General features: G+C 39.0%; 1 protein-coding gene and 1 pseudogene across 1 annotated transcript in view; one reads left to right on the top strand and one right to left on the bottom strand.

Moving 5' to 3' along the window:
* The window catches only part of ANKRD55 (ankyrin repeat domain 55), a 136,640-nt gene that overhangs the window by 18,961 nt on the left and 92,407 nt on the right, over positions 1 to 25,272 (top strand). The window lies entirely within an intron of this gene.
* LOC129036607 (glycoprotein-N-acetylgalactosamine 3-beta-galactosyltransferase 1-like) lies at positions 20,829 to 22,037 on the bottom strand (annotated as a pseudogene).

The following is a 25,272-nucleotide window of genomic DNA, read 5'->3' as shown; positions in this document are numbered from 1 at the left end:
GGCCTCTCTAGCCATGTGGATGAGTCCCTCAAACTTCTTTCCTTTATAAATTACTTCAGTCTTGGATATGTCTTTATTAGCAATATGAGAACAGACTAATACACACCTCTTTTTCATTTGGAAGTTGGAAGAGACAGAATTGCCTGAGCAGGTGAACCACATCAGAAGGAAATTAATCCTTCAGGGACACTCGTAGGCTTTGCAGTGCTTCTGCTTTCCCTGCCCTCTGGTCCTGGTGTTCTATCTTCTGAGTCTACGATGCCTTCTGGATAAAACTCTCCCCTTGCTCGTAAGCCAGCCTATCTGTTTACTTCCATCTGCCATGCTAGTCTCAGGCAAGTTTCTGGGCTCTTTGCTGCTCTAGTAATCTATCTAGTTTTGAAGCAGAATCTCACTATTTTAATTATTACAGTTTTATATGTTGTACTATTCGATAGAGGAAATCTCCCTCAATATTGTTTTTTTTTCAATTTTATTGGATATTCTTACCTACTTTTTGTTTGCTGTTTTATTTGTTTTTGCTTTTAGAATGGTAATATAGTCACACGCTTTTAAGGTATTAAAAATGTCCGATGAGTAATCCATCCCCGCTCCTACCTTTAGTGGTCCAATTCCCTTCCCTGGAAGCAAAATAATGTAACCAATGTCTTATGCATCCTTCCAGAGAGATTCAGTGTACTAATAAGCAAATACTTAAATATATTCTTTTGTTTTCTTTAAAACATAATTATCTATTTATTTTTACAAATAAAAGTTAATGCTTTCCTGACACCTCCTCCCAAACAATTGTTGGAACTTTGATTGAAATGAGATTAAACATATTTTAATCTGGTAATAATTAAAATTGTATATACTCTTTAGTCCTCCTATCTAGGACTATGGTATGCATGTCCATAAATCCAACTTTTCTGTTATATCCCACAATAAAGTTTTTATCCAGAAGGCATCTTAGACTCAGAAGATAGAACACCAGGACCACAATATAGTTTTTCTCATTTAAATTACGATATTTTGGTGAGGTTTATTCCTGGGTATTTTATATTTTCATGTAATGAATTATTTTCCCCCTTATGTTATTTAATATAGAACTATCTAGTTTTATATTTATTTTTAAACCTGACTAACTTAATTGAAGCTTATTAATTCTACTTATTCTATGGATAATTCCCATGTGCTGTCTGATAATTAAATCATTCAAACCCTGACGGTCAGTGCCACATAGTGGGTGAGAACCCTGGCTTCAGGCCTGGTGGACTGCTTTCAAATCCTGTCATTTAATAGCTGTGCAACTCTGGGAAAGTTGTTGAACCTTTCTGTGCTTCAATTTTCTCATCTTTAAATGGAGCAGAGGGGTTAAATACTACCTACTTCATAAAGTTATTGAAACAAATAAATGGCCTAATTCCAATGAAATTGTTAGGACAGTGCCTGGAAGAGAATTCATCTGTAAAAGTTAGCTATTAATAAATTATTATTATTTTGCTCTTCCTTTATGATTATTACATTTCATTTCTTTTTGCTTCATATCTTACTGCATTTGTTAGAATTTGTCTTATTTCTTCCCTTCTCTATTGTTTCACTATTAGGTATTATGTTTGCAATTGGTTTGAAATAGATAAGCACTTTTTATCTGTTTATCTTATAGGGGTCAAATTTCATAAATGCCTTTCTGGTGTTTGCTCATACAATCACTTATTTTTCCTTTGTTCTATTGGTATGACATATTTTATTAATAGATATCCTCCAACTAAAGTATCTTTATATTCTAGAATAAACTGTATTTGGCCATGATGCATTATTTTATTTCCATACCCAACTGAAATTGATCCAGTAGAATTTAATTTAAAACTTACAATTTTGTACTCACAAACTGAATTGGTCTATAGGTGTGTGTGTGTGTGTGTGTGTGTGTCTGTGTGTGTGTATGTGTCTTTACCAGTTTATGCTAATCTTAGAAAATAAATTTTAAAAATTTTACTTTTTTTCTGTGCTTCAATATGAGAACTATTTGTCCCTTGGCCATTTGATATTTATCTTAATGTTTTAAAAGAACTTGTTCAACCTCACTTTAGAAAATTTGTCGTATTACCACTAGCCTTAATTCCCTCCCTGTTGTACAGCCAGCCAATTTTTCACAGGTGTGCTTCCAATTTTGGGTTAATATTTAAAGCTTATTTTTGCTACAGTGAGTATAAACTCTAGCACAGTGATGTGTCAGGCAAAACGCCATGCCACACAGCTTGTGCAACAGGGTGGAAAGAAGGGTACAAGCTGCCGTGAGTCAGTGAGAATGGAATGTGAAAATGTGGAATGTCCATCCAGCACCAAAAAGAGGTCACAAGTTCACTGAAATATATGAGGGCTTTGTCTCTGAGTGAAAGAGTGCTTCCAGACCACAGTGCACAGGGGTCAGAGGGTGGGATCCAAGGCCTGACAGGCTGCAGCCTTACCTGGGTTTTACCAATTGCCAGCTGTGCAAGTTTGGATAAGTCACTTTGTTTCTACTCTGTACCTGTTTCCTCATCCATAAAATGGGAATAATTGTAGTACCTACCTCAACCTCATACAGTGAGAATTAAAAGAGTCAGTTTCTAGGAAGTGCTTACACAGTGCTGGGCATACAGTGAGCTCTATGTTAAGTGCTGGCCATCATTAAGACTGTTACTCAGGCATTGAAACGGTCCTGAAAAGATCACATGAGCAATGCAGTACCAGTGGGTGCTTTTAAAGAGACTCAGAGATATTGTTGTTCTGTAGAAGTAATCGTGTGGCAGTCTTCACTAACTTTAGGGTAATTCTGAGTCTTTTAATTCCTTCAGATGTGCTACCAACAATTCTAGAAGCTAAGAACTTTGACTGGGGACCTACCACAAGACTTATGGAGTGTGCCTGAAATGGTCTTTGGCTGTACCCCCAAATTCATGCACACCACTACAGAGAGGGTATATCTGGGGTCCCTGCTCCCCAAGCCACAGTTCCAGTGAATAGGCTATAGGAGGAGCCTCCTCTAGTGAACAGGATAGGAGCCTCCTCTAAAGTGTCAATAATGATTGAGTATATATAAGGTTGCCATTACAATTAAGCAAGGAAAGGGAGAATTAACTAATAACTGACTATTTTGAAAAAAATTGATTGCAGAATACAAAAAGAAAGTTTACAAATTTATATTAAGTACAATTCAATATCAAATAAATAAGCACAAGGTTTCATAAAGTTATTTCTAATCATAAAAGCAATGAAATCAATTTTAAAATGCAGTATCCATAGATTTTTGACTATATAAATGCTGAAAAGATATTTTTTTACCAACAAAACCAAATTGAGAACTTCATTGGCAAACAGGGAAAGGTAACTGTAGCATTATAACAGATGAAGGGTTAGTGTCTTTACTGTACATAAAGCACTTTCTTTTTTTTTTTTTTTGAGACGGAGTCTCGCTCTGTCGCCCAGGCTGGAGTGCAGTGGTGCAATCTCGGCTCACTGCAAGCTCCGCCTCCCGGGTTCACGCCATTCTCCTGCCTCAGCCTCCTCAGTAGCTGGGACTACAGGCGCCCGCCACCGCACCTGGCTAATTTTTTGTATTTTTAGTAGAGACGAGGTTTCACCGTGGTCTCGATCTCCTGACCTCGTGATCTGCCTGCCTCGGCCTCCCAAAGTGCTGGGATTACAGGCTTGAGCCACCGCGCCCGGCCTATAAAGCACTTTCAAATCAATTGGGTGGAGACAATAGAAAGGATACCAACAGATAATTCATAAAATGGACATAAACATAAAAATACTTCTCTCTCAGGAATAAAAGAAAAAAATGACCATTTCGGGGGGTGGTGGCACACGCCTGTAGTCCCAGCTACTCAGGAGGCTGAGGTGGGAAAATTGTTTGAAACCGAGAGGCAGAGGCTGCAGTGAGCTGAGGCACTCCAGCCTGGGCGACAGAACGAGACTCCATCTCAAATTTTAAAAAAAGAAAAAAAATGACCATTGAAAATAATACACTATTCTCCTTTCACATCAGCATTTTTTTAAATTATAAAGCACACTATCACTGATAACGGGGTGAAGTGTGCTCTCAAGCCCTGCTTGGGAGTGTGTATTGGTCCAACCAACCTTTCTAGAGGGCAGTTTCACAAAGAGTCAAATCCATTGACTTCCAAGTTCTCTTCTAGGAATGTGTCCAAAGGAAATAATCACAAATGCACAAAAAGATACACATGTAGCCGGGCACGGTGGCTCACGCCTGTAATCCCAGCACTTTGGGAGTCCGAGGCGGGTGGATCACGAGGTCAGGAGATCGAGACCATCCTGGCTAACACAGTGAAACACCATCTCTACTAAAAATACAAAAATTAACCAGGCGCGGTGGCGGGCGCCTGTAGTCCCCGCTAGTCGGGAGGCTGAGGCAGGAGAATGGCGTGAACCCGGGAGGCGGAGCTTGCAGTGAGCCGAGATCGCGCCACCGTACTCCGGCCTGGGCGAAAGAGTGAGAATCCGTCTCAAAAAAAAAAAGATATACATGTAAAAATGTTTTGGTATTATTCAGAATAGCAACAGAACTTATAATCACAAAAAGTAAGCTATTGAAATGCCCAGTAATGAGAAATAATTATATTAGTAATGCTGAATCCAGTCCATGGGATTTTATGTCACATTTTACAGGTAACATTTTCAAATTTTATCTTATGACATGGGTAAATGTTTATAATCTAATATTAAGTGGCCAGCAGCGATGGCTCATGCCTGTAATCCCAGCTCTTTGGGAGGCCGAGGCGGGTAGATCACTTGAGGCCAAGAGTTTGAAACCAGCCTGCCCAACATGGCACAACCCTGTCTCCACTAAAAATATAAAAATCAGCAAGGCTGGTAGTGCATGCCTGTCATCCCAGCTACTCAGGAGGCTAAGGCAGGAGAATCGCTTGAACCCAGGAGGTGGACGCTGCAGTAAGCCAAGATCACACCACTGCATTCCAGCCTGGGTGACGGAGCCAGACTCTGACTCAAAAAAAAAAAAAAAAAATTAAGTGAAAAAGAGCAAAAAACAAAACTATACAGTCGTGTACCTCATAGTGACATTTCGGTCAACAATGTACTACAAATATGATGGTGGTTCCATAAGATTATGATGGAACTGAACATTTTCTGTCACCTATTGATATCGTAGCCATCATAATGTCATGGCACAACACATTATCCAGGTGTTCGTGATGATGCTGGTATAAACAAATCTACTGCATTGCCAGTTGTTTAAAAAAAGCACACACAGGACTGGGCGCGGTGGCTCGCGCCTGTAATCCAGCACTTTGAGGGGCCAGGGCTAGCAGATCACCTGAGGTCAGGAGTTCAAGACCAGATTGGCCAACATGGCAAAACCCGTCTCTTCTAAAAATACAAAAATTAGCTGGGCATGGTGGCGGGCGCGCCTGTAGGCCCAGCTACTCGGGAGACTAAGCCAGGAGAATTGCTTGAACCCGGGAGGTGGAGGTTACAGTGAGCCGAGATGATGCCACTGCACTCCAGCCTGGGTAACAGAGTGAGACTCTGTCAAAAATAAATAAATAAATAAATAATTTTTTTTAAAAAGCACGTACAATTATGTACAGTACATAATACTTTATAGTGATCTGTGCTACTAGTTTATTTATTTACTATACTATAGTTCTATCATTATTTATACTCCTTTTACTTTTTTTTCTTTTAAGCTAACTATTTTTTAAGCTAACAGGAAGTTCCCTCAGGAGGTATTCCAGAAGAGGTCATTGTTCTCATAGGAGATGACAGTTTTGTGCATGTTACTGTCCCAGAAGAGCTTCCAGTGGGGCAAGATGTGAAGGTGGAAAATAAGTTATTGAAGATCCTGACCCTGTGTAGGCCTAGGCTAATGTGTGTGTGTTTGTGTCTTAGTTTTTAATGAAAATATTTAGAAAATGAAAATAAATAAATCATTTTAAAAATTGAAAAAAACTTAAAGGATAAGGATATAAAGAAAGAAAATATTTTTGTTCAACTGTACAGTGTGTTTGTTTTCAGTGTTATTACAATAGAGCCAAAAAGTTTAAACAAATTTTAAGAGTTAGTAGAGTAAAAATGTTATAGTAAGCTAAGATTAATTGATTATAGAAGAAAGAAAACATTTGTTTATAAATGTAGTGTAAACTGAGTGTGCAGTGTTTATAAAGTCTACAGTAGTGCACAGTAATGTCCTAGGCCTTCACATTCAATCACCACTCACTCACTGACTCACCCAGAGCAACATCCCGGCCTGCAAGCTCTATTTATGCTATGTGCCCTACACTAGTGTACCACATTTTATCGTCTATACCATATTTTTGCTTTACCTTTACTATGTTTAGATACACAAGTACTGTGGTACAATTGCCTGCAGTATTCAGTACAGTAACATGCTGTACAGGATGGCAGCCTAGGAGTAATAGGCTGTACCATATAGTCTGGGTGTGTAGTGGGCTATACCATCTAGGTTTGTGTAGGTACACTCTATGATGTTCTCATAACAACAAAATCACCTACTGACAGGTTTCTCAGAACTATCCCTGGCATTAAGTGACTTGTGACTATACATAGTGTGATTATATTTTTGTAAATAAAAAATACATGTAACTCCAGCACTGTGCTCAGAACAGTTGGTGGTAGTTAAATGTTAAAATCTTTCTATGCCCTCAGATCAACAGGGATTTCTCCATTCTCGCTGCTCTAATCATTCCTCAGGAACACACACATAAGACCAGCAAGTACAAAGTCATCTACCCTGCCCAGATGTTTCCATCCTGTTCCAGGCCCCTGAAAAGGCAGTTGTTAAATGCTCATAATATCATCCTTGACCCAGTCCCTTCTCATGGAAAGGAACTTCCAAGCGGAGAAGGGGAGGAGAGGATAGAAGGGCGATTCACTTAGTAAGTGAGCAACAAAATGGCCTTAGTGTTAGCCAAACTCACACAGCATCTCCGAGACTTTCAGTCATTTCTTCAGGTTCTATCATTGTATCCCAGCCCATAGGAAGATCACACTGTGGGAGATTTAAGATTTGCACTGCTAGCCGGTCCACCAGCCCTGCCACCCCAGCAGACACTACCTGCCACTGTCCTAATCCCTGAGGGCTGTACCCACCTCAGGCAGTAGCACCTTTCAGAGCTTCCTCCTCTTCTTTGTTTCCTGGCCTTGCAGCTGTGAGGACCTTTTAACCATTTTGCCTTCTCCTCAGGAACTTGCCTTGTCCTTTTTGTGGCCTTTGGATTAGGTCACCACCCATTTTCAGCCATGCTCATTTGGAGTGCAGGATGGGGAACAAGAGACAGTTCAGATTCTGCTGGCGGGGCTTGTGGGGGTGGATGGAAAGAGCAGAGGTACACAACTATGCACTATGAAACAACCAGACCCTTCAGGCTTCTAAGCTCACCTACTGCTAACACTTCTCCCCACTCCTCCATTGCATGATGCAGGGGCTCCATAAAGGAGGTGGGGTAGGATGCAAACCCATCCTGCAGCATAAGTCAAGTGTATGCAACATACCAACATTTCAATGATCACTTTTGAGTTTATATTTTCTTCTTATCTGTGTTTTCATAATTTTTGTAATCCAGTCATTCGGGAACTACTGCCAATCTATGACTGTACAGAAACCATACTCATAACACTTTAAAGGGTCAGTAAAATTTTTAAGACAATTTAAAGAAGGAATGTGGAAATGCATCATTGAGGCCAGAAGCAGTGGCACATGCTTGTAATCCCAGCACTTTAGGAGGCTGAGGGAGGAGAATCACTTGAGCCCAGGAGTTTGAGACCAGCCTGGTCAACATGGTGAAACCCCATGTCTACTAAAAATACAAAAAATTAACCAGTCATGGTGGTGCACGTCTGTAGTCCCAGCTACTCGGGAGGCTGAGGTAGGAGGGTCATCTGAGCCCAGGAAGTTGAGGCTGCAGTGAACTGTGATTGCACCACTGAACTCCAGCCTGGGCAATGGGAGGGAGACTCTGTCTCCAGGAAAAAAAAAACAAAAAAAAACAAAAAAAAAAAAACAAGAAAGAAAAAAAATGCATCAGTGATGAAGAAAAAACAGAGTTCAGAAAAGGAAGGGACCCCTGGAAGACCAGCTGACAGAATGCAGCCACTACAGGGTGTCAGGGATAACTCAAAGCTCAGGGACTACAGGGCAATAGACTTGTTCGATCTCTAACATTTGAGCCAGCCACCCAAATTACACTTGTTTTCTTAAACTATTTTCAGGAGACCAAGGCACTACGGGCAGTTTTATAAGTGGGCACAGTAGAGGGCCACAAGGAGGGTGTCTTTTAAAAGATCCAAGGAAGACCCCCTTCTCCAAATCTCCCCCAGCCCAACAGTCTTTGTTCATGAATGATGGGTGATTCACTGTTTGGTTCTCCACAGATGTTAGCTAGACACGTGGAATATCAATCATGAAAGGAAACTTAGAGATCAACCTTCTACTCAATATAGCTGTCTCCTCAAGAACACTGCCAAGATGGGTTTGGTCAGAACCTGCTTAAACACAGATAGTGATAAGGAGTGCACTAGCTTGCAAGGTAATTGCCTCTGTATCTGAACAGCTCTAGTCATTCAAAAGTCTTATTAATTCTAACTTCTACCCACCAGAACTAGTTCTTCCCTGTGGATTTACAGAAAACAAGTCTAGCCCAGGTGCAGTGGCTCACACCTGTAATCCTAGCACTTTGGGAGGCTGAGGCAGGTGGATCACTTGAGGTCAAGAGTTCAAGACCAGCCTGACCAATATGGTGAAACCCCATCTCTACTAAAAATACAAAAATTAGCTGGGCGTGGTGGCAGGCACCTGTAATCCCAACTACTCGGGAGGCTGACGCAGGAGAATCATTTGGACCCAGGAAGCGGAGCTTGCAGTGAGCCAAGATCGTGCCGATGCACTCCAGCCTGGGCAACAGAGTGAGACTCTGTCTCAAAAGAAAAAAAAAGAAAGAAAAGAAAAGAAAACAAGTCTAAACTCTCCTCCAGCTTTTTCAGAATTGAAAACAGCTATCATGTTCAACTGAACATGAACATTCTGCTCTGCTCCAGACTAAACAAACCAATTCCTCATTTTCCAGAGTTGGCAGTTAAAATGGCAAATGCCTGACTCCAACACCTGCCATTCCTGGAAAGTAAGAGGTAAGTGGAGTCATATATTTGATTCAGAAGAAAGTAAGGAAGATTGGAGGAAGGATGGTTTCATAACAACACTTAACTAACTTTTCAATTTCCAAAAGCCAGCAAGGCTAGCATAATACTTCATAAAATTAAAGATTTCTACCTACCTGTATTAGTCCATTCTCATGCTGCTACAAAAAAAACTACCCAAGACTGGGTAATTTATAAAGGAAAGAGGTTTAATTGACTCACAGTTCTGCAGGGTTGGGGAGGCCTCAGGAAACTTACAATCATGGCAGAAGAAGCATCAAATGCATCCTTCTTCACATGGCAGCAGGAAGGAGAAGTGCCAAGCAAAGGGGGAAAATCCCCTTATAAAACCTTCCTTACACCTTATACAAAAATTAATTCAAGATGGATTAAAGACTTACATGTTAGACCTAACACCATAAAAGCCCTAGAAGAAAACCTAGGCAATACCATTCAGGACATAGGCATGGGCAAGGACTTCATGACTAAAACACCAAAAGCAATGGCAACAAAAGCCAAAATTGACAAATGGGATCTAATTAAACTAAAGAGCTTCTGCACAGCAAAAGAAACTACCATCAGAGTGAACAGGCAACCTACAGAACGGGAGAAAATTTTTGCAATCTACTCATCTGACAAAGGGCTAATATCCAGAATCTACAATGAACTCAAACAAATTTACAAGAAAAAAACAAACAACCCCACCAAAAAGTGGGTGAAGGATATGAACAGACACTTCTCAAAAGAAGACATTTATGCAGCCAAAAAACACATGAAAAAATGCTCATTATCACTGGCCATCAGAGAAATGCAAATCAAAACCACAATGAGATACCATCTCACACCAGAATGTGTGTGGCGATCATTAAAAAGTCAGGAAACAACAGGTGCTGGAGAGGATGTGGAGAAATAGGAACACTTTTACACTGTTGGTGGGACTGTAAACTAGTTCAACCATTGTGGAAGTCAGTGTGGTGATTCCTCAGGAACCTAGAACTAGAAATACCATTTGACCCAGCCATCCCATTACTGGGTATATACCCAAAGGATTATAAATCGTGCTGCTATAAAGACACATGCACACGTATGTTTATTGCGGCACTATTCACAATAGCGAAGACTTGGAACCAACCCAAAAATCCATCAATGATAGACTGGATTAAGAAAATGTGGCACATATACACCATGGAATACTATGCAGCCATAAAAAGTGATGAGTTCATGTCCTTTGTAGGGACATGGATGAAGCTGGAAACCATCATTCTCAGCAAAATATCTAAAGGACAAAAAACCAAACACCGCATGTTCTCACTCATAGGTGAGAATTGAACAATGAAAACACATGGACACAGGAAAGGGAACATCACACACCGGGGCCTGTTGTGGGGTGGGGGGAGGGGGGAGGGATAGCATTAGGAGATATACCTAATGCTAAATGATGAGTTAATGGGTGCAGCACACCAACATGGCACATGTATACATATGTAACAAACCTGCATGTTGTGCATATGTACCCTGAAACTTAAAGTATAATAATAATAAAATTAAATTTTAAAAAAACCATCAGATCTCATGAGAACTCACTATTATGAGAAAAGCAGCATGGGGGAACCACCCCCATGATTTAATCACCTCCCACGAGGTCCCTCCACCAACATGTGAGGATTACAATTCGGATTACAATTCAAGATGAGATTTGGGTGGGAACACAGAGCCAGACCATATCACTGCGTAATTACCAAAGTACTTCTTGACATAATATTTTAACATCAGAAAAGTTTCAACAAAACCCCAGTGGGTGAGAAAGCCCATCTGAGCAGCATATGTATACTAAATTAATCAATAAGTGTGTATATTGCCTCCATCCTAAAGGCCCCGTACATATTGAGATATTTTTAAGAATTAATATTATTAAAATAAAGATGCATTCTATAAAAGTGCATTCTAAGAGGCATCTTCACTGAATTTCAACACAGACACACTCCTTAAAACAGAAAATTCCATTCCCCAAGTCCTCTTCATGCAGGAGAGGCGCTCAACATGAAATGCCATTCACAGCTCAGAAAACCTACCCCCGCGAGAGCACAGAGATGCTAACATTCAAAGAAACACAACATGTGTTGCATCACAAATTTGATTAGGAAGAAAGATCTGATTGCAGTCAGATATTTACCCTTGAGATAATACTGTTGCAAGACTTCCTCCCCACAGAATGAAATCTCTTCTTTTCCACTCCCACGGTATGAAGGTCACTTTGCATATTTGTTCCCTCAGCTGGTACATGTGGAAAGCTCGGAGCTATTTTTCCCTTTAAAATGTTAGAAAGAAACTCTCTTCTTCTCATATGACTGACACTTTCTAAAACACTCTTATCTTCTCAGGCAATACACCCTGAGGGACTGGAGAAGACATGAGAAATGGTAAAAATGTTTCTGCTCACAAAATTACTACAGCCTGCGGCACAAGGCAAAGGGTCTCGTCTAAGAGCAAGAAGACACAAGTGCCTATCTATGTCAAAGTAGTAATTTGGATAATAATAACAGCAGACACACTTTTTTTTTTTTTTTCTTTAACTTTTATTTTAAGTTCAAGGGTACATCTGTAGGATGTGCAGGTTTGTTACACAGGTAAATGTGTGCCATGTTTGTTTGCTGCACAGATAATCCCATCACCTAAATATTAAGCTCAGCATCTATTAGCTCTTCTTCCTGATGCTCCCCCCCTCCCCACACCACCCCCTCTGATAGGCTCCAGTGTGTGTTGTTCCTCTCCATGTGTCCATATGTTCTCATCATTCAGCTCCCACTTATCAGTGAGAACATGTGGTGTTTGGTTTTCTGTTCCTGCATTAGTTTGCTGAGGATAATGGCTTCCAACTCCATCCATGTCCCTGCAAAGGACATGACCTCATTCTTTTTTATTGCTGCATAGTATTCCATGGTGCATAGTATTCCATGGTGCGTATGTATCACATTTTCTCTATCCAATTTATCATTGATGGGCATTTAGGTTGATTCCATGTTTTCGCTAACAGTGAACAGTGCTGCTATTGTGATATGCATGCAAGTATCTTTATAATAGAAAGATTTATATTCCTTGGGGTATATACCTAGTAATGGGATTGCTGGGTCAAATGGTATTTCTGCCTCTTGGTCTTTGAGGAATCACCCCACTAATTAAAGCACTTTGAATATTTACTCTGGGCCAGGCACACTGCTTTAAGCACTTCATATGAATTAATTCATTCAGCTCTCAGAACAGCCCTAAGGGGGAGGCACTATTCTTATCCATTTGGCAAGTGAAGAACGGACATAGAGATGTTAAGCAACTTGCCTAAGGTCACATAGCTAACAGGTAAGTGGCAGTGCCAGAATCAGACTCTACAGGTGAGGCCCCAGAGCTTGTGCTCTTACCATTTTTCTATATGTATGCTTTGCGTCACCTGATATATTTGAAAAAAGTCACATGAGACTAATTTTGTTTCAATGCCAGCCAGCTGTGTCAATGACCTTTAACTTGTTCTTGCATGGCCAAAGAGTTCCAGATTGACTCAGGGCCCAGGTGAAGGTCCACAGAGACTCTTCATTACCAGTGGGTGGCAATGTTGTCCCATGAAGCCATCGTGGTGCGGTGTAAGGCCTGGCATGCTCCTTAAAGGTGGAAAGACGCCACTTTGTGGATAGGTCATTCTGGGTACCCCTAAGAATGCAGTTTCTTCAAAGCATTCAGGATAATCCCGCAGGAGGAGAGAGGGAATTAGAGGAATGCCCAGAAAACTGTTCACTGAAGTGATTCTTCCCCTGTCCTGCCATAATATCTCCAGTATGTCTCAATCATAAATAAGACATTTGTCTTCCCACTAGGGCATGTCTTTCTTAGGGACAGAAAACTCTACAGCCTTTGTAACTACAATTTTACTAGCCTGTGGTAGATGAGTAAATGGATGAATGAGTTCTTCAGAGGCAATCAATTCTATGTCAAGGAACAATCTAAGAAAGATCTGCAGAGTCCTCTGTGGTTGTCCAAAATGAATCCAGACATCATTGGTGACCCTAGGATGTGTTTAGTCACCCAAGAATCCTCAGAATAGAATAAACCAAAGAAAGCCTCCCCAAATTACCCTGGTCTGAACTCTTGAAATTGCAATACCCAATGTGCCCTTCCACTGACCTGGCCCTTTTGCAAAAGGGTCACAGCTTAAGCAGAACAAGTGTCAAGCTAACTTCTGGGTAATTTCAACAAAATGGGCCCAGGAACCGATGCAGTCAAGGGCTTTCCCAAAGAGCTCCATAATAACCCAAGGACAAAGCCACCATGTGAAGCTCTAAAAAAGGAATCTTTTTGTAAAACCTGAGATACTGTAAGGAAGGTCCTCTAATCTAAAACATCTTTAATAGCCTATTACATGTCTGACATACCAGTATTAATGCAAAGCCCTTGACATTGGATAATTTATGATACATCCAGAAATCAGTTAGGTTTTTTGACCATGAAAAATGAAGGAAAGAAATGATCTTAAGACTGTTTATCTTTCCAATTTTTAGGTAAAAATTAATAAAAATTAAAATACATACCTGTTTTTTTTAAAAAACCTACTAGAGTATTTATAAAGGTCAGAATTAGCAAAATACATACTTTTTTCTTTTTTAGGATGTTATCAAACAACAAGGACTTGTTTTCTTAGTTATAGATATGCTAGGCTCTGTGTACCCCCTTAGTAATGGTTTATTAAAGCTAGTAAGCTTGACTTCTCTCTTACCATGTAAGGAAAAAAACTTGGTTTATTTTGACAGGTATAAAAGAACATAAATTCATTATAAAGAATTTGAAAACTATAGAAAGTTCTGAAGAATATCCAAGAGATTATCTCTATTGACTTTTTGATGCACGTTCTTCCAGGCTTTTACAGACTTTTACACATTTCATATATATATATTACAGTTAAAACACAATTGTAGAGATGAGGTCTTGCTATGTTGCTCAGGCTGGTCTCCAACTACTGGTCTCAAGTGATCCTCTCACTTCGGCCTCTTTATTTTTTTTTTTGAGACGGAGTCTCACTCTGTCGCCCAGGCTGGAGCACAGTGGCATGATCTCGGCTCACTGCAAGCTCCGCCACCCGGGTTCATGCCATTCTCCTGCCTCGGCCTCCCAAGTAGCTGGGACTACAGGCGCCCACCACCATGCCCGGCTAATTTTTTTGTATTTTTAATAGAGATAGGGTTTCACCGTGTTAGCCAGGATGGTCTCGATCTCCTGACCTTGTGATCCGCCCGCCTCGGCCTCCCAAAGTGCTGGGATTACAGGCGTGAGCCACCGCACCCGGCCCACCTCGGCCTCTTAAAGTGCTAGGATTATAGGCATAAGCCACCAAACCAAGCCACACCCAAGTTTTTTTTTTTTTAACTTTGAACATGGTAATTTATCTTATGCATTATTTAAATTAACTGTTTAAAAATGTTCAAAAGCCACTTTGAGAAACATTTAAAAATACGTTTTTCTGACTTAATGGTGATCACTTAAAATAAGCAAGTCACCAGACATTTTTAAACCATTCATAACACCATTACCTTAAATAATTTTTAGATTCCAAAACACAAACATTCACTATGTAGTACAACACACTGCTTAGCAGTAAGATTAGTTTCCCTCTGATAAAATACTTCATGTAGGTTATTAATTTGCCAGGCCCTGCAAAGTTATTAAAATTTAACTAATATAAACTGAAAACTAGAGAGGTAAGGGAATTGAAATAGAGCACAATTCAACCCTAAAACTTTAGAGCTGGTTTCTCTAAAGGGAAATTGTAAAATTCCTTATTCTACCCTTTGTTAAAATTTTTATTTCAACTCTTATATATAAACACGTGTTTGGGTTTTTTTGGGTTTGTTTGTTTGTTTGTTTGTTTGTTTTGAGACAGAGTCTCACTCTGTCGCCCAGGCTGGAGTGCAGTGGCACGATCTCGGCTCACTGCAAGCTCTGCCACCCGGCTTCACACCATTCTCCTGCCTCAGCCTCCTGAGTAGCTGGGACTACAGGCGCCCGCCACCACACCCGGCTAAATTTTTTGTATTTTTAGGAGAGACGGGGTTTCACCATGTTAGCCAGGTTGGTCTTGATCTCCTGACCTCGTGATCCTCCTGCCTCGGCCTCCCAAAGTGCTGGGATTACAGGTGTGAGCCACTGCTGCCCAGCCCCTAAACACGTGTTTTTAAATCAACAGAGGTAACATTAACATTTAGCATAGGATCTACCACAGATTGTCTCCCAGATTGCTTCAGTATGTTTCTGTCAGGCCTACTATAAAGCAGAAAAATAAAGCAAATGGGTTTTGGTTTTTTTTGTTTTTGAGAAAAGGGTGAGTGGAAGAATCCAAATAACTTTACTTCCTTTAATAATTGTAGATGTGGCTAGGCGCGGTGGCTCACGCCTATAATCCCAGCACTTTGGGAGGCTGAGGCAGGTGGATCACCTGAGGTTGGGAGTTCAAGACCAGCCTGACCAACATGGTGAAACCCCGTCTCTACTAAAACTACAAAATGAGCTGGGCGTGGTGGTGCATGCCTGTAACCCCAGCTACTCGGGAGGCTGAAGAAGGAGAATTGCTTGAACCCAGGAGGCAGAGGTTGCGGTGAGCCAAGATCACGCCTGGGTAACAAGAGTGAAACTCCGTCTCAAAAAAAGAAAAAAAAAAAAGTAATAATAATAATTGTAGATGTAGAATTAATTTAAAATTCTAGAATTTTAAGCAGGGCAACTATCTTGAGAGCCAGCAGGCATTATTCTTAGACTTTTACTTTCAATCTTATAGGGAAACCCAGTTCGTAGGTTTAAAATGATCAATTAAGTCATAAAAATTTTAATCACTATTAACAGCCAAATTAACCCTGTGAAGGCAGCATTTAAGAGTAACTAGAAAATGGGAATTAGTAATAAAACAAATAAAGAAGGGCAATAAATACAAAGCAGAAACTGTCAAAGAATATTAGTTTAATGAACTGAAAACAAATGGAGAATAAAATGTTAGATGTAATTTAATCAATCAAGGGATTCTTTCAAGTACAATAGTGCATCAACCTGCTAATAACTATGGTTTGACAGTCTCAAAGAAGTGAAAAATTAATACTCAAGAAAACAATTGTGAAAATAACCAGTTAGCAAATTTAATGCTCAAATCCAATTCCATATTCAAATAATATTAAAAGCCCATCAGTGGTTTATTTTCATATCTCATTACAGTAAGAAAAACTCCTCTGAATTTATGATATTTGAAAACAAACTGGGACAAAAATCGGCTTTATCTATTAACTTTCCACTAGAAAATACAAGCATACCATCATTAGAGAACATAAGACATCAAAAGCCTTATGTTTTAAAACCATACTAAAATAATTTATCTAAATAACAAAGATCTTAATCTAAAAGCTAGTGAATACATCATCATCATGAAATCTGGTTTTATGTGCTCTATGAAATACTCGGAGAATTGTTTTTGTTTTTGCTTTATTAGGTCACACAAAACAGAATGAATTGGCAGAAAAATGCTCTGTATGTTATAAAATAGCATTTACTACTTCAATTTAAATTTTTTTTACTAACAATTGTAGACCTTTTTGATGACACTTATTTTATGTATGCTTTTAATAAATTTGGTACTTATTAGTACTTAATGAACCCTTCCTGCCTCAATATAAAATTACTAAACTTGGAGCATTACAGATTTTATCGTGGGCCCTGATATTAGTCACTTTGGAGAAGCTACAAATTTGGCCAAAATGAATGATCCAATGACCCTTTAAATTATCTTTATTTCATATTTAATATTATGTGATCCTGGACTACACTGATTTAAAACATGCTTTTTGAAAAATGTCTTAATAATGGGGCAGTAATCTTCAGTGTGTTTCAAACACTATTTGCACCAAAATCATGTAGGTGTTGGCAGTGGTTCTCAAACTAGGATGAGAAAGACACCTGCAGAGTTTGCTTAAACACAACTGCTAGCCCCTGCCCCTGCTCCTAGAGTATCTGATTTAGTAGATCTGAGATGGGGCCCTGAGAGAGGTTGCATTTCCAACAGGTTCCCAGGTGATGTTGATGCTGTTTGTTGGGACCACACTTTTGACAATCACTGTCCTAGGGTATTTGGTAAGAATGCATACTCTTGGGCCCCATGCTTAAATTAGAATTTCTGAGACTGGGGTCTGCAGATCAGCATTTTAACAACATCCTAGGCAAGTATGCTAACCACAGTTTAAGAATCACTATGATAATTTGGCTGGGTTAATTTGCGTATTACTGGCCAATGTATCAGATGTCATATATCATATAAATAAAAATGGAAATAATACTAAATGACTAACCCTAACCCTGATACAGTTCAAATGAACACACAGGGTTTGAATATAAATCCTGCCTCTGTTACTTACTAGCTTTGTGAAAGTGACAAAGTGACTTTAATTCTCCGAGCCTCAGTTTCCTTATCTGTAACATGGGAATAACACCCAAATTTTGAGGATTAACACTATTATACACAGATTATCTAAGCACAATAGTTAGCACACAATAGGCACTCGATAAATACTAGCTATTACTTATTAAGAAATATATGAAATATTTCCTTCAGTATCTGGTCAAAGCAAATTTTTTATTCACTTAAATGCAATAGTTACACTCTAAGGTAATAGAATAATAATACAATCTTGTATTTATTGCTCCCTATTCTGGGACAGACAGTGTTCTAAGAACCTTACATTTATTTAACCCTCACAAAAATCCTGTGAGGTAGGTAGTATTATTATCCCTAATTTACAGATGAGAAAATTGAGACACAGAGAGATTAAATAAAATTGCTCAAGGTTACAAAAACAGTAAGTGTTGGAGCAAGAATTTAAACCCAAGCAAGTCTGACTCTAGAGCCCAGGATTTATCACAACATTCATTTCCTATGAGCAAATCTTAAGGTTTTTGGATATTTATAGTAAACCATTTATACTTCTAGTCAAGTAACACATATGAAAATTCATGTCCACACTATGGTAAAGAGTTGTTCAAAGAATAAAACTAATGCCTTGAAATTTTGGCAGATGATACTACCACGATAATAGGTAAAAATTGGTGCATGTTTTTACTATGTGGACAGAGTAATCCATGGTTAGCCAATGAAATGAACATCCTCTCAAATAAACCATTCCAAGAGTCATGATTTTGACATGTTTTGGCACAATAAATAGAAACTATTTAGCTAGCCAGGCGCTGTGGCTCACAACTGTAATCCCAGCACCTTGGGAGGCAGAGGTGGGTAGATCACCTGAGGTCAGGAGTTCAAGACCAGCCTGGCCAACATAGCAAAACCCCATCTCTACTAAAAATACAAAAATTGGCCAGGCGTGGTGGCGGGTGCCTGTAATCCCAGCTACTCGGGAGGCTGAGGCAGGAGAATCACTTGAACCTGGGAGGCAGAGGTTGCAGTGAGCCAAGATCACGCCACTGCACTCCAGCCTGGGGGACAGAGTGAGACTCTGTCTCCAAAAAAAGAAATTATTTAGCTAAACAGCAGAGTCAGTGGCATGACAGCCATGTAAAATTGGCATAATGATAAACATAAGAGAAATGTAAATCTTTTGTGCCATTAAAAATAATCTCATAAGGCTGGACCCGGTGGCTCACGCCTGTAATCTCAGCACTTTGGGAGGCCGAGGCTGGTGGATCACTAGGTCAGGAGATCAAGATCATCCTGGCTAACATGGTGAAACCCCGTCTCTGCTAAAAATACAAAAAATTAGCCAGGCGTAGTGGCAGACGCCTGTAGTCCCAGCTACACGGGAGACTGAGGCAGGAGAATGGCATGAACCCGGGAGGCGGAGCCTGCAGTGAGCCGAGATCGTGCCACTACACTCCAGCCTGGGCAACAGAGCGAGACTGTCTCAAGAAAAAATAATAATAATAATAATCTCATAGAAAGTCTGTAAAATATTCTGTTATGACACACTCAGTATTGCTAAAGATAATAAAAATTAAAAATTTTCTTTCCTTTCAGAAAGTCTTTAAACAGAGTCACTAAAAATAGAATGAAACATTTGTGAATGCTTTTGATGACAGCCTTGAATAGGTATTCTGCGTTGTTAGAATTTTCCATTGGCAAGACAATTATCCCAAAATAGTAAGTCAGCATCAACCTTCAGACTGTTATTTATAAGTTAAATATCTACTCTTTCAATATATAACATTTTTGTTTAAGCACTCTGCATTTTCCATTGTTTTTAATTAATTCCTGTGAAAATCTTGCATTCAAAATAATCTTGCCAGTGTAACTAATAGCCACCTTAGATCCTAAAAATGAATTTTAAAACTCTGCTTTAAACAAGTTATGAAAGGCACAAACACGTTCTCATCTGTCAACAGGATGAGAATGAAAGAAATCATAACTATGTAGTTAGAAAGAGTTTAAAATAATCAATTTAAAATGTCACTTAGTAATTTCTGAGAGTCGCACTGATACAAGAAAAGCATCCTCAAATAGCATTAAATTTATTATTAGTTACACATAATTAACAATGGGTAAATTTGGGAACAAATATTATAAAATACATGTTTACAGAATGCTATGAATACTTTGAGTAAATTAATATTAATAGTGGAGAATGGTATTCAAGGGTGGCTAAACATATTTAGAAAAGAGACAACAGAGATTCTGTAAAGGATTACTAATTAGAATCAAATATATAATACAGTCAAGGCCCACGATAATTTTAAAGCACAGTTTTATTAAGGTACTTCACGATAAGTGCCAGTCTTATTTTAGCTTCTTCTGGAAGAAATACTGCCAATTATAAATAATCACAGCAAAATTTCCATTAGACAATAACTATATGTGTTGGGGGGGTTGGATCATTTATATCATCCTGCAAATATAAACTCAACTCTTGAGCTGTATTAACAACACTGAGCAACAATATTTCTGTCTAAAATTTTCTTTTTTTTTCTTTTTTTGAGACGGAGTCTTACTCTGTCGCCCAGGCTGGAGTGCAATGGTGCGATCTCGACTCACTGCAAGCTCCACCTCCCCGGTTCAAGCGATTCTCCTGCCTCAGCCTGCCAAGTAGCTGGGACTACAGGCGCGCGCCACCACGCCCAGCTAATTTTTGTATTTTTAGTGGAGATGAGATTTCACCATGTTGGCCAGGGTGGTCTCGATCTCCTGACCTCGTGATCTGCCCACTTCGGCCTCCCAAAGTGCTGGGATTACAGGCGTGAGCCACTGCACCCAGCCCTAAGATTTTCTTTAAGGCAGATCTGTTTCTTACTAACATGGTGCAGTGTAGTTTTAGCAAATTCAACTGTTTTAGTTTCTCAGTGACAATAATACAGATGGTCAAAAATAGACAACAAAATCTCTTTTCTAGTTCCTCTACCTGGCCATCATTTTAAAAACACAAGTTCTTCTTATATATATAGATATATTTTTATATTACTGTATCAAAACACATTTTAACAGACTTCGCAGCTCATTTAAAGCTTCAGTTTATAGTCATTCAAGTGAAAGATTTCTATATGGAATGTTCACTTAGAATTCCTCACTGGGATTCCAGTGCTCTATGTCAGAAATGCAGAAGTCCTTCTTCAGGGCAATGCTAGACATTTTACCTTTGTTCATTCATGGTTTTCTTTCAAGGGTTTCCTAACTTCACTTTTGTGCCTTCATTTTTGTTTGCTTGACTAATTTCCTTTAGCATATTTTCAGGTAAGTTAGCTTGATATCTGTATAAATAACCATACGGACGAAGATGATAAACAAGGTATTCTAACACATACACAGTTGTAAAATCAACATAGTGAAAAGAAACTGCAAGATCAGAACAGCAACCAGGACGCTCTACAGAAGGATAATAGTTGTAATTCCAGTACCAAAAGCTTCTAGGTAGATAACCTTTATTAAATGGTGTTCTGGCACAAAGGGATGAAAAATTTCTTTTCCAGTGGGATCTCTGGAATCTCCTGCTTCTACATTTATAATTTCCATGCATCTCTCCAGTGCTAAGTCTTCAGTGGAGGAATTATGTGACACTTGTCTGTTTTAAATGCATCAAGAAATCTTTTCAAGGCTTTCTTTGCTTAGTAAATATCCTGCTCCTCCACTCATACAGCCTTGCTTTACAAAGGGCTTAAATCTTCTCCCAAAGTAAATGGGTTCTTTAGAATCATATTTTGAAAGAAGCCATCTCAAATTGTCTAGTATGAAATATGTGTCATCATCTGCTTTCAAAAACCAATCAGCATCTTCTAAATGATGTTGATGAACAGACTGAAAAGGTTTAATTGTTTTCCAGTATAGCTCATCTCTGCCTTCTTTGGTTTTCAATCCCACAGCAGGGAAGTCTTTATTTTCTTCTGAACTCATAAAAAATACTTTTAGACGACGCTGGGACCATGTAGCTTTGACATGTTTGGCCTTTTTCTCTAGGTTTTCAGAGCCTGTCATAACCCAGCAAAGAATTTTTACTTGCTGATAGAGGTTTTCAGCGATGTCTGTGTTCTCATCTTTACGTTGGCTAGAATCTGCATTGAAGTTCATTTGTCCTTCTAGATGATTCTGTCCATTATCATCTGAATGCCTCGCATGAGGATCATTATGAAGAATTCTAGATGATTCTGTCCATTATCATCTGAATGCCTCGCATGAGGATCATTATGAAGAATTCTAGATGATTCTGTCCATTATCATCTGAATGCCTCGCATGAGGATCATTATGAAGAACATTAGTCTGGGTGTCACCCTCTTCTCCCAACAAAATACTAAATAGCTGAGAAAATAAAAGAAATCCTATTGCCGATCCATAGAGGAAGGTTAAAAAATTCAGCCAGGATTTAGAGGCCATTTCCGAAAGTGTATTTCTGACATCGGCCGTGGCTCCCTCTTGCCCCTCCTGGGGGGCAGAGAGGACGACGACATGAGACCGGTGACCTTTGCTTCTCTGGGCACCCGTAGAAGTGGCTCCTGGCCGCTAGCCGAGGCCACCAGCTGCCGCCCAGATCATTCTCCGGCAGCAGCGGCAGAGTTTTAAATAAAATATAATCTGCGTGTCTTCACATGCTTCTTTCTTCCTATTTCTTCATGTTTCTTCCATTTTCTACCCTCAGAGTCTCTCACCCTGTGTGTATTCTGGAATCTCTCTTTATGCACCCGTACAGAAGTCTATCTGTTTAAAGCAGTTAGAGAGGCAAGACCATTCAAAACATGCTCCTCATGTAAGCAGTGTGGAAAGAAACATAGATGACGAATAGATGAGAAAGAGAGAGAGAGAGGAGCAATAGGAAGGAGACAAGGAAGGACTGAGGTGTTGTTTGTTTATGTAGATCTTTTAGACATCTTAATAAGTGGGTTTCTGATTGTCAGTAGAAAAAAACTTTCCCGCCCTCATTTTAGATTCCATTAGGACCGTAAGTCATCCTTTTCTTTGTACTTGTTATTTCTACATCATGCTTCCTCATTTCTATAGAAATTCTCTGTACAGTTTCTAAGTTTGTGCCCAATTATTTGCATTGACCGCAACTTAGATTGGCTCTTTGTAAATAACTTCTAGGGAAGCTCCTTCATTTCCTATTTCCTTGTTGTACTGTGGTTTAGCGTACATCGCAGGGCCAGAAGGAATTCTGAAGTACATGCTATTCTGCTTCACACGTCTTCCTTTTCCCCCTACACTGTGCTTCATTCTATGTCTAAATTCCTTCTAAACAGGTTTGGTGGTCATCTAGCCAAGAGAGGTCATCTTCAGTGACAGGAAGCTCACTACTTCTTGAGGTGACCCAGTCCATTTTTATAAGCTCTAATAATAATTAGAATACCTGTCTCTCTGTCACTCTCACCCACTGCTATTTCTAACTACTGGAGTCTCACACAGCAATTTAACCATAAAATTGTTTGCATAAAAGCCCTTCGAAAAACAATTCTATTTACAATAGTATGAGAAAGAATAAAATACTTAGGAATAACCAAGGTGGTAAAAGACTGGTACACTGAAAACTACAAAGCATTGCTGAAAGAAATTAAGGGAAACACCAGTAAATGGAAAGACATTTTATGTTTCATGAATTAGAAAACTTAATATTATTAAGATGCCAATACTACACAAAGCAATCTACAGATTCAATATAATCTCTGTCAAAATCCCAATGATGTTTTCTACAGAAATAGAAAAATCATCCTAATATTCATATTGAATTTCAGGAGACCCCAAAATAGCCAAAAAATCTTCAAAAAGAAGAGTTGGAGGTTTCACACTTCCTGGTTTCAAAACTTACTACAAAGCTACAGTAATGAAAACAGTGTGGTACTGGCATACAGACATATAGATCAGTAGAATAGAACTGAAAGTCCAGAAATAATCCCATACATTTATGGTCAACTGATTTTCCACAAGAGTGCCAAGACCATTCAATAGGGAAAGAATAGTTGCTATGACTTGAATGTTCCCACTGAAAGTTGTGTTGAAATTTAACTGTCATTGTACTAGTATTAAGAGGTGGGCTTTTTAGAGGTGATTGGAGCATGAGGGCTCTGCTCTGATGAATTGATTAATACTGTTATATTAGGAGTGAGTTAGATATCTTCTGGCGTGGATGCCTGATAAAAACAATGAGTTTGGCCTGATTTCCTCTTCTGTCTCACATGCTTGCTTCTGCCTTTCACCCTTCTGCCATGAGATCATCCTCACCACATGTTGGCATCACGCCCTTGGACTTCCTAGCCTCAAGAACCATGAGCCAAATAAGTTTATTTATAAATTACCCAGTCTATAGTATTGTGTTATAGCAGCAGGAAACAGACTAAGACAATAGTATTTTCAATGAATGATGTTGGAAAAACAGGATAGCCACATGGAAAAAAATGTATTTGGACCCTTACTTTACACCATATATAAAAGTTAACTCAAAATGGATCAAAGACCCAAACATAAGACTAAAACTGTAAAACTCATAAAAAAAAAGCCTAGGGAAAAGCTTCATGACACTGGATTTGGCAATGATTTCTTGGCTATGACATCAAATGCACAGACAACAGAAGAAAAAATCGAAATTAGACTACATCAAAATTAAAAGCTTTGTCATCAAAGGACACTATCAACAGAATGAAAAGGCAACCCACAGAATGAGAGAAAATATTTGCAAATCATATGCCTGATAAAAGTTTAATATTCAGAATATATAAAGAACTCCTACAACCCAGCAACAAAAAGCCAAACAACTCAATTAAAAATGGGCAAAGGATTTGAATAGACATTTCTTGAAAGATATGCCTATAGCCAATAAGCACATGGAAAAATGCTCACTGTCACTAATATTAGAGAAATGCAAATCAAAACCACAATGAAATATGACTTCACCCTCATTAGGATGGCTATTATTTTTTTTAAAACCCAAACAATAAATAATAAGTGTTAGCAAGGATATGGGGAAATTGAAACTCTTGTGCACTTTGGTGGAAATACAAAATGGTGCAGCCTTTTGGAAGACAGTATGGTGGTTCCTTCAAAAATTAAAAATGGAATTATCACATGATCCAACAATTCCACTTCTGAGTATATACCCAAAAGAATTAAAAGCAGGAATGCAAAAAGATTTGTAGACCCATGTTCACAGCAGCATTATTCACAATAGCCAAAAGATGGGAACAACCCAAGTGTCCATTGACAGGTAATGAATAAACAAAATGTGATGCACACATACAATTAAATATTATTAAATCTTAAAAAGGGAGACAATTCTGACACATTCTACAACATGGATGAACCTTGAGGATATTATGCTAAGTGAAATAAGCCAGTCACGAAAGGACAACGTTTATTGATTCCACATACATGAGGTGCCTTTAGTAGTCAAATTCCTAGACAGAAAGTAGAATGGTGGTTTCCAGGGACTGGGGACGGGAAAGAATGTGAAGTTACAGTTTAATGAGTACAGAGATTTGGAAGATGAAAAGATGAGTTTTAGTGATGGTTACACAACAGTGTGAATGGACATAATGCAATTGAACTGTAAGCACACTTAAATGGTTAAAATTTCAAATTTTGTGTATCTTTTACCACAATTTTTTTTTTTTTGAGACAGAGTCTC

Source organism: Pongo pygmaeus, chromosome 4 (assembly GCF_028885625.2).
Source record: "Pongo pygmaeus isolate AG05252 chromosome 4, NHGRI_mPonPyg2-v2.0_pri, whole genome shotgun sequence".
Classification (NCBI taxonomy): Eukaryota; Metazoa; Chordata; class Mammalia; order Primates; family Hominidae; genus Pongo; species Pongo pygmaeus.
Note: the sequence above shows the minus strand (reverse complement) of the source record. Positions and strands in the feature narration are given on the sequence as shown.